Consider the following 9,476-nt stretch of genomic DNA (forward strand, 5'->3'; position numbering starts at 1 on the left):
TTTGATCGAGTAATAAGGAGTGAGTGGGCAGACTTTCTAAAAAACAATGACTCTGTTGACTTACCCCCATCTTTGCTTTGGGAAACTGGAAAGGCCGTAATCAGAGGTAAAATAATATCATACTCCTCATACAAGAAAAAAAAAGATCTACAAACAGAGAAAGAAATTGAAGAAAAAATTAAACAACTTACAGAGAATTATGCAATAAACCCAAGTGATCAATTATGGTCCGAACTACAAAATGCAAAACTAAACCTCGATAATATCCTATCCAAGAAAACAGAGTTTTTATTACAACAGCTAAGATATAATGATTTCGAACACAATAATAAATCAGGAAAATTTCTGGCAAACCAACTCCAGCGCAATAAAGAAAAATCCTTCATAACAGCAATTCAGGATCCCTCAGGAAAATATACTCAGTCACCTCAGGAAATCAACCAGACCTTCTATAATTATTACCAGAGTTTATACTCAGCAGCAGTTAACCCAAACATAGAAGATATACATAATTTTCTCAACAATTTAAACATGCCCAAACTAACGTCAAATTACAGAGACATATTAGATGCTCCATTGACTATGAAAGAATTACAATGTGCATTAGACAGTATGCCAGCAGGCAAGGCACCTGGTCCTGATGGTTTCCCTGCTGAATTTCTTAAACATTTTTGGTCAATGTTAGCACCCCTTTTCTTCAGGACAGTGACAGAGATTAAAAATAATGGTTATATCAGTCCGCACATGAATACAGCTGCAATTAAATTATTATTGAAACCAGAAAAAGATCCTACGCTTCCCTCTAGCTATCGACCTCTGTCACTAATCAACACCGACATCAAAATTATCTCAAAAGCTCTCGCCTCTAGGCTGGAGAAAATCATCCCATCAATAATTCACAGCGATCAAACAGGATTTATAAATGGCCGACACTCCACCAACAATATCAGAAGACTTCTAAATCTAATCTCTTTGACGCAACGCCACAACAAAGAAGCTATTGTTATGTCACTGGACGCAGAAAAAGCCTTTGACAAAGTTAATTGGTCCTTTCTCTTTGCTGTGCTCCACAAATTTGGCTTCGGAGAATCATTTATACAGTGGGTATCAGCTCTGTACAACTCACCCAAGGCTACAGTCACCACTAATGGGATCACTTCACAAAGCTTCAGTCTGCAAAGGGGAACAAGACAGGGATGCCCACTCTCTCCCTTATTGTTTGCGATCTTTATCGAACCATTAGCAACAGCTGTACGTCAGAACACCGATATCAAAGGTATCTGCGCTCTGGAGTCTGAACATAAAATTAACCTATACGCAGATGACATTTTACTTTATCTACAAGAACCCAAAACTTCAGTAAAGGAAGTATTTAACCTCATCACAACCTTCTCGCGTCTTTCAGACTACTCCGTCAACTGGTCAAAATCAATTATATTACCTTTAACAGAAAACTCGTGGAAGCCCGCAGCCCAAAACTCGCATTATTCTTTTCCTACTGGCAACATCAGATATCTGGGCATAAATATTTCCTCCAAACTCTCAGAATTAGTTCACCTGAACTTCACTCCACTTTTGGACAAAGTCTGTGATGATCTGAGGCGTTGGAACAACCTCCCCATCTCCCTGTTGGGACGAATAGCTACAGTCAAAATGAAAATATTACCTAAAATCAACTATCTTTTCTCCATGATTCCATTTAAACCCACATCAAAGTGGTTCCAATCGTTAGACTCCACTATTGGTAAATTCTACTCAAAGAATAAAAAGGCTAAAATCAGTTTGACTACCCTCCAGAAGAATAAATCCGAAGGGGGACTGGAGGCTCCCAACTTCATGTATTATTATTTATCCAACCAAATACAATATCTCACCAAATGGATACATCCTCATGAAGAATATAACTCCTGGCTGGAACTAGAACAGTTAGATTGTAACCAGATCAAAATCTCTGACCTTCCCTTTATCACTTCTGCCCTTAAACATCACTCCTGCTTCAAGAACCCTATGATCGCTTCCACCTTGTCTGCTTGGTGGAAAGCACTGGAAACCACAGGCTCCCAATTAAAACCCAGTATACTCTCCCCAATCTGGCACAACCCTGATTTTGCAAACAACAAAATAGCTCTTTATTTCAGCACATGGGCAGAGAGAGGAGTCACTCACCTCCATCACCTTCTGGATGATAACACATTTAGGACATATATAAACTTATTCCAAACATTTGAAATAAGAAATGGAAATTTTCTTCAGTACCTACAGGTAAAGAAGACTATTACAAGTAGAATTCCATCGCTTCAGACTACTTTACAGCCAACGGATTTACAGCCACCTGAATTTGTCGACTACATTGTGAAACTCTCTCCAAGAAATAAGAAGAATCTCTCAAAAATTTATAGTTTACTCTCAAAGACACACTCTATACACCTACCAACTCAAAAATGGGAAAAAGACGTATCCAAATCTTTTGACTCTGACTTTTGGACCCAAATCTGTGAAAACACATTTAAAATGACTAAAAACACCAACTTACAATTGATCCAATTTAAGGTGCTTCACAGAACACATATAACACAATATAAACTGTATAAAATGGGCTTCTCACGCTCAGACACATGTACGCAATGCACCCAAAACATGACGGACACTTACTTTCATGCTCTGTGGCTTTGTACACCCGTCTATCAATTCTGGGTAACAATCACACAGAAACTCTCCAATATTTTGGACTGCGGGATTCCACATTCCCCGACCGTTTGCCTAATTGGTGATCTAACGCAAACAGCCCTTCCAGACATTCATATCCAACCCACACTTGCAGCTATCGCCATCGCCAAAAAAACTATTTTAGTTAACTGGAAAGATAAGAAAGCCCTCAACATCATCCATTGGCTGAACCTCCTCACAGAACACATTTCACTTGAGAGAATATCTGCTATCAGAAAAAACCAATTGGACTCCTTCAAAGAAAAATGGTCTCCATTTATTAAATCAATAAATATTAATCTATAGCCTCCGCTTGTATGTGGGCGTATGCCACTTCCCTCATAAAATTGTGATTATTATTCTGTCTGTGTGTATGGTCTGACTTCTGTCTGCTTTATTTCAGTTTATTAACCCTCTACCTTTTTAAGTAGGATGGCACCATGGACTTTAAGGCTGTGTGCATGCACTGGTGGTGTCCCTTCCCTATTGCTCTTGGGGTCGCTCTCTGGCTCTGCGGGGCCAGCGTGGCTCGGGCCCCTCTGCCTGGGGGTGGGTGTCCCCGGTGTCTCTCCCTTTGAGCCCTGGGTCTGCTGGGTCTGTGCGCTCTCCCGGGGCCTTGGGGGTGGCGGCGGCTGGTCTCTTCTGGGGCGCCCTGGCTGGCCCTGGGGTTTGGGGTGGGTCGGCCCTCCGGTCGCTCCCCTGTCCTTTCCTGCTCTGCTTCCCTCCTCCTCCCTCCTCTCCTGCCTGGCCGCTCGTCCTCGTCCCTCTCCCTCCCCTGGGGGGGCTGGGGGCCCTCCGCTGCCTGGGGGTCTGGCATGGGGGCCGGGTGGTCTCTCTGGGGGTGGGCCTCGGTGGTGCTGCGGGGTGGGCGCCCTGCATCCTGGACGTGCCGGCTCCGGGGTGGGCGTGGGGGCTCATGGCCCTTGCTTCCTAGTGGTGCGGCCTGGTCCTCCCTCCGGGGCGGGGTGCTGCATGCGGCTGGCCCGTGGTGGGGCTGTGGCGCCTACCGGGGCGCTGCTCTAGCGCTGCGACTTCTGGGGGTTTCGGTGCTGGCCGGGCCGGTCGGGTTTCGTGTGGGCCCACCTCGGCCTCTTGCCTCTGGGCTCTGGGGGCCCTCTGCATCAGTACCGGTGCTCTTACTACCTGTCTCCCCCGCTGCTCTCTCCTCATGGGCCGGATCCACACCAGACTGCCTCTTACTGTGCACTTCACATACTTCACACATCACTGTATATAGTTACTCTTAGGCACATATAGGGACACAACAGCTAGGGCCCCGAGAGCAGGTGGGGGCAGGAATGATGGGCTCTGTGGTGGGGCGGATGGCAGGGCTCTACGGCCTTGTCTCTTCCCCATCACCCTCTTGCTTGCCTCCCCTGCTCTCTAATTTCTTTTTAATGCACCACACACACTCACACCTTGGGGGTAGGTCTGGGACGGCTCGGGGAACTTGGGCCAGGGTAGGCTGCAGAGTAGCCATCCTCTGTGGTCCTCTGGCCCGCCCCCTGGACGCCTCGCCCAGCCTCCCCACTTTTAATGCACCACATGACACTCCGGGTTACACTATCACGGTGCAGGGATAATGTCTCCAGTCTGGGATCGGGAGACATATTAATAGGGAGTAATGGGGGAGATTTCACCAATATGGCCTCGCTGGTGGGACCCGGCCCCCTTATGGCTATGGGGTGGCGGGGGTGGACCATCATCCGTGTTGCTGTGGCTGGGGGGTCCCCGGGACCTGGAGGCAGTGGTCGGGGGGGGTTCTCCTGCGTGCCCGACGGGTCCGGGCAGGTGCGATGGCTCTTGGTGGGCTGCGGGGGCTGGATTGGCCGTCCTGGTGGGCGCTGTAGCTGTACTGCGGGCTGGTGGCATGTGGTGGCTCTGTCCTGGTGGGTTGTCAGGGCGCATTGCGGGGGGTGGGGGCCCTGGGTGTACTGCGCTCACCTGGGGCCTGGTGCGGGGGGTATGTGGGGTGCCTCCCTGTCGGCGTCGCCGGGCCCCACCACACTGTCCATTTTTACCCTCTGGACTCGCATCGGGTCCCGGCTCCGATTTCCTCTGGCCGGCTCCCGGTGGTGGCCTGCCTTGTGATGGGCTAGTTGCCGCCCCTTCGGTGGGCCGCTCGGCCCCTGTGTCTGGCTTCCTGGCTGTGTGGGGCCGTTGGCCCCCTCGGGGGAGGGAGGGGGGATGGGGGTGGGCGGGTCGGGTGGTGGGGTGGGGGGTTCGGTGGGGGCTGGGGTGGGCGGGGTTGGGGTTTGGGTGGCGGGTGGGTCCTCGTGCCCCGGGCCGCCTGGGTCGGTCTGGGCGCGCAGGGGGTGTCGGTAGCTGCTCCCTCTTGTTCTCCGGGTCCGTGTCGTTCACGGTGGCCCCGGTGGCTCTCTGGGGGCGCCACCCTGTGGCTCCTACTGCCTGGGGGGAGGGGTGCCCTGTTGGCTTGGCCCTGCCTTGCCGTGATTGCTGTTCTGGGCTTCGGGGTTCTTCACACTTGCATGTTTGATCAGGTCTCACCAGCTACTGCCGAGTCCCATTTCAGCAAATGATGGGTCCCGCCAGAATGTGCTGAGAATCTCTCCAGTCTCTACCCTAAACTCATTCTCTCTCGCACTAGCATCCTCTTCTGGCCTATTCTATTCTATTCTATTCTATACTATCAAGACACCCACAATTATGGTGCTCAGTACCGTTTGTTCATTTATTATTGAATCTCTTTTTCTTTTGTGTTGGTTTGGTTTTCTTTTCTTTTTTCAAATTTTTATTTTTTTTTCTATTGATGGACAGTTAGTAGTTGGGAATAACACACCACCTTACAATCTTTAATTGCAATAGCAACGCCTGTTATTTTCTATCCCTGTTCATCCTGTTCGTCCTGTTCGTCCTGTCCAGTCTTTGTTTCCCCCACACATCACTGAGGTGTAGCACTGCCCTCCCTGGCTCATAATAGGGAATTCTAATAAAGAAGGTCTGCTTAGCTGTCAGGGAGGGCCGGTGATGGTCACACACATGCACTAAATATTAAAATATTTGGTTGCAAGACTAAAATATGCATCAATCTCATATAATGTTGACTCCCCCTTTGTGGAGTTAAACAATGAGAACAAATGCAGACAAAAAAAAAAAAAAAAAAAAAAAAACACTGCAGAAGCAACCTCGTCCTAACTACCGCAACACGAGGACTCTGTTTGACTTTGCCGACATCAATGTTGCACACAGTGCTCTGGATGAACACGTACATGTTGTGGAGCATGGTGTTGTATGATGCCCCAAACACGAAGTGTGTCTTAAACAGTTCATCAACAGCACCAAGAGAAGAGGGTGACCTGCAACGTATGGCATTCTTGTCGAGAATGATGAAGATAAAAAGATAAAAAATGATATGGTTGATATTATAATAAAAATGTTTACATGATAAATTAATGTAAAATATACATCATCAATTAGAAAAATTACAAACCTTCTTGAAGACGACAAGATGCTTCTCAGCCTGGGATGTGGACACCTTTCCTGGCCTCTTCCGACCCAGAACAGTAGGTGGAACCAAGTGTAAGAGCAGTAAAATCGATGACAGGTCACTGTCCCAACCTGTAACAACACAAGCTCGATGACACACTTGAATTGTGGACCATCAATATCATTTAGTACACTGCAATGTCAGCAGCATCTTTATTACAATATAGATAAAAGATGGCACCTTAAAATCACCTCAACAAGCTACTCTATTCTAAAAATCCTTGTGGTTAAGCCAAATATTTTGTTCAATATATGGTTCCAGTCAACATTTTGGATGCACTTCCACATTTGAATGAATGTATGCTTACAAATATCTTACCAAAGTCAACATCCACTTCAGCCCCATCCTCAGGAAGATCAGCTGCCAGGAGGAGGTCCTCAAGCTCACTGATGGAGGGAAGCTGTCTGCATTGTTGGATGATCTTTTTCTTGAATGTGAATGGCCGCTTCTCCAGAAACTTGCCGGATACATCCTCTCCAAACATCAGAACAAAATCCTGTTCAACCTAGAGTGGGATGTTTGGTGACAATTTCAGGATTACACAGTCAACCATAGTTAAAAGGTGCAATAGTTGTAAAATATTAATACAATTCCTATCTACTGAAGTGAAAACTATTAAAGTATCAAAACACTGTTAAAATGAGATAATTACCAAGCCTTTGATCTCTTTGAAACGTGGAAAATCAGATAGTATGTTGCTGGACTGCTGTGGGTCAAGGACCATGTTACGTCGATGGACAAATGTCAGCTTCATCTTCTTCCTGACCGTGTCCTCATCAGCTGAATGTTTCATCAGTGAGATGGCTTCCTTACACTCATCTTCACTTAGGACAGTCTCTGGAAGGAACTGGGAAACTCGTCTGACAGTTGGTCCTCCCGACATGTCCTCACCAGATGGTCCTTCCGCTGATGCTAAACAATATGGGGACATACTACTGATGACAATCACATGCATTTTAAAGCATTTTTAGTCACTTGGGTGTAACCATACTTACAAGAAAAAAAATGTTTATTGGCTGAAAAGCATTGCAACATATACAACAAAGGCAATAACTGATCTTGTGACTATTCTGTTCAATACATTTGTCCAGTATTATTGTAGGATTACCTCCAAATGATGATGGCCTGTCTTTAGCACTGCATCTCTGAATAGTTTTAATTCTCCAGGCCAAGTACCCAGTGCCATTGTTGCGATCATAATAATGCTCCTTGGACAATGAAAGGATTGCAAAAACAGGCACTTTATTAGTGATAAAAGTGGAAAACAATATGCTCTGGGAGAATTCAAAATATTTTTAACATCATAACAACCATTAGAGTGTGCAACTCACATAGCCATACTTGGAGAATGGGTCTCTGAGGTAGGGGAAGAAGTTCACAGTTCCTCACACATACATTTTTTTCACCTGTCTGGGCGGAGATGTACTGCAAGAAAAAAAAATCACATTAAAATTTCCTTGATTTACTTTAGATTTCAAATTGCTCTGAAACATAAATAAGAACACAAATGCTAATTAAAGCCAATAAACACATTACCCATTCTTCTCCGTCATATCAGCTGCTAGTATGTTCACCATTTTCCTTCTGCTCTCATCTGCCAAGGACTTAGTTCAGTTGTATTCATTTATTATATATTCTCCGCTAGATTTCTTGGTAGGAATGGATTCCACCAGCTTAAATACAAATATCAAACAAAAACTGTTTCAGGATTATATCTACTGCAGTACGAAATTAACTTAAATGCTGGACATAATGACTTCAACAAAGTCCTCAAACAATGCAGTTTAAGATCTCCATTTCTACCATTTTAATCCTTGTCCAATAGAACACATTAGTGCAGGGATGAAAGGGTATATCCTGAATCAGTTAAAAAGCCAATACAATTTAGGGAGGATTTAAATCGATGCAGCAAAATTTGTATCGGGATACTCTTTTTAAATGGTGGGGGAGGTGAGCTTAAGATGTAGTTTGTCACCAAAGTGGGACAACAAGCAGGAAAAGTCATCTGAATGCTGTCAGTAGTAGCTGCTTCCTGATTCCTCAAATCCTATCATGGGTTGAGTGTATTGTTACATTCCTACATTAGTGTCTGTGTGAAGTCTTACTTGCTGAGCTCCTGAATCCAGCCTCTGATGCCTTCTGGAAGGATGATTGTATCAGAGTCTGATGAACAGATGATAGCTGGGACTCAGGAGAGGCTACCATGGAGACAAATTCTAACTACAACTGGCAACAGGAGAAGAAGACATGTTACACATAGTTCCCTCATAAATCCATACCTTATCTAATGAAGAATATAAGCTTCACTTGAGAAAAAACTAACTTAGCTTCATTAGAAATAAAGATTCACCTCTTGTTACTATTTGAGTAAATAGGTAAATATAAATTACAAATTTAACTGGAACAAACCTCTTTCATATCTAATGGTTAGCACCCCAGTGGAAGAATACTTTACTATGTCCTCAAAAACATCATCATCCAACTCAGTCCCTGAACTGTCAACAACTTTGACACCTTCTGTTACAGCTGGGACACCAAATTTGGCAAATGCTAAGAAACAGGGACAAAAGCAAAAACCAAAAGGTCATTAGATATCTTTATTATAGAAATTAGTTTCAAATTCGTTATTTTTAAGCAAAAAATACAGCCAAAGTTGAAGGGTGTGGTTAAAACACATGCACACAAAAATAAGAAAAATGCTCATTCCAAAACCTAATGACTTGAAACTTCCATAATTTCCAGTAGGGCTTCCACTTTCTCAAAAGATCAAGTGCCAATGAATGTCAAACGGTATATGCAATGCGAAAAACACAACACATCAAATGAAACATGACTTATGATATCTGTAATCATATCTGTTGTGGCATTTCTTTGTGCTAGTAAGCTAGCAGGTGACTCATCATAGTGTAAAGCAGCTGCTTTGTACAAAGTCTCTCTTTGCTAGTTACCTCACCATAAACGATGTAGAAACCAAAATATTTCCACATACTGCTTCTCAGATGTTTTGGTGTCATAATTGTGTTCTCTGGCCACCTATACTCACCAGTGTCTTCCTTTTGTTTTTTCATTGGGACAACGTATGGAAATTAGCCTTGTGCTAAATCCGGCGTATTTACTGCAACCTTGTGTAAACTATTATGAGATTGTATGTTCATTAATGTGTACTGTCCCATCCAAATAAATAAATAAAATGAAAAATTTTAGCAAACAACATAATATTACTAGCTTACTTTACTAGCAGGTCAATAGGGCAGGTAATAGG

Source organism: Amphiprion ocellaris, chromosome 20 (genome assembly GCF_022539595.1).
Source record: "Amphiprion ocellaris isolate individual 3 ecotype Okinawa chromosome 20, ASM2253959v1, whole genome shotgun sequence".
Taxonomy (NCBI): domain Eukaryota; kingdom Metazoa; phylum Chordata; class Actinopteri; family Pomacentridae; genus Amphiprion; species Amphiprion ocellaris.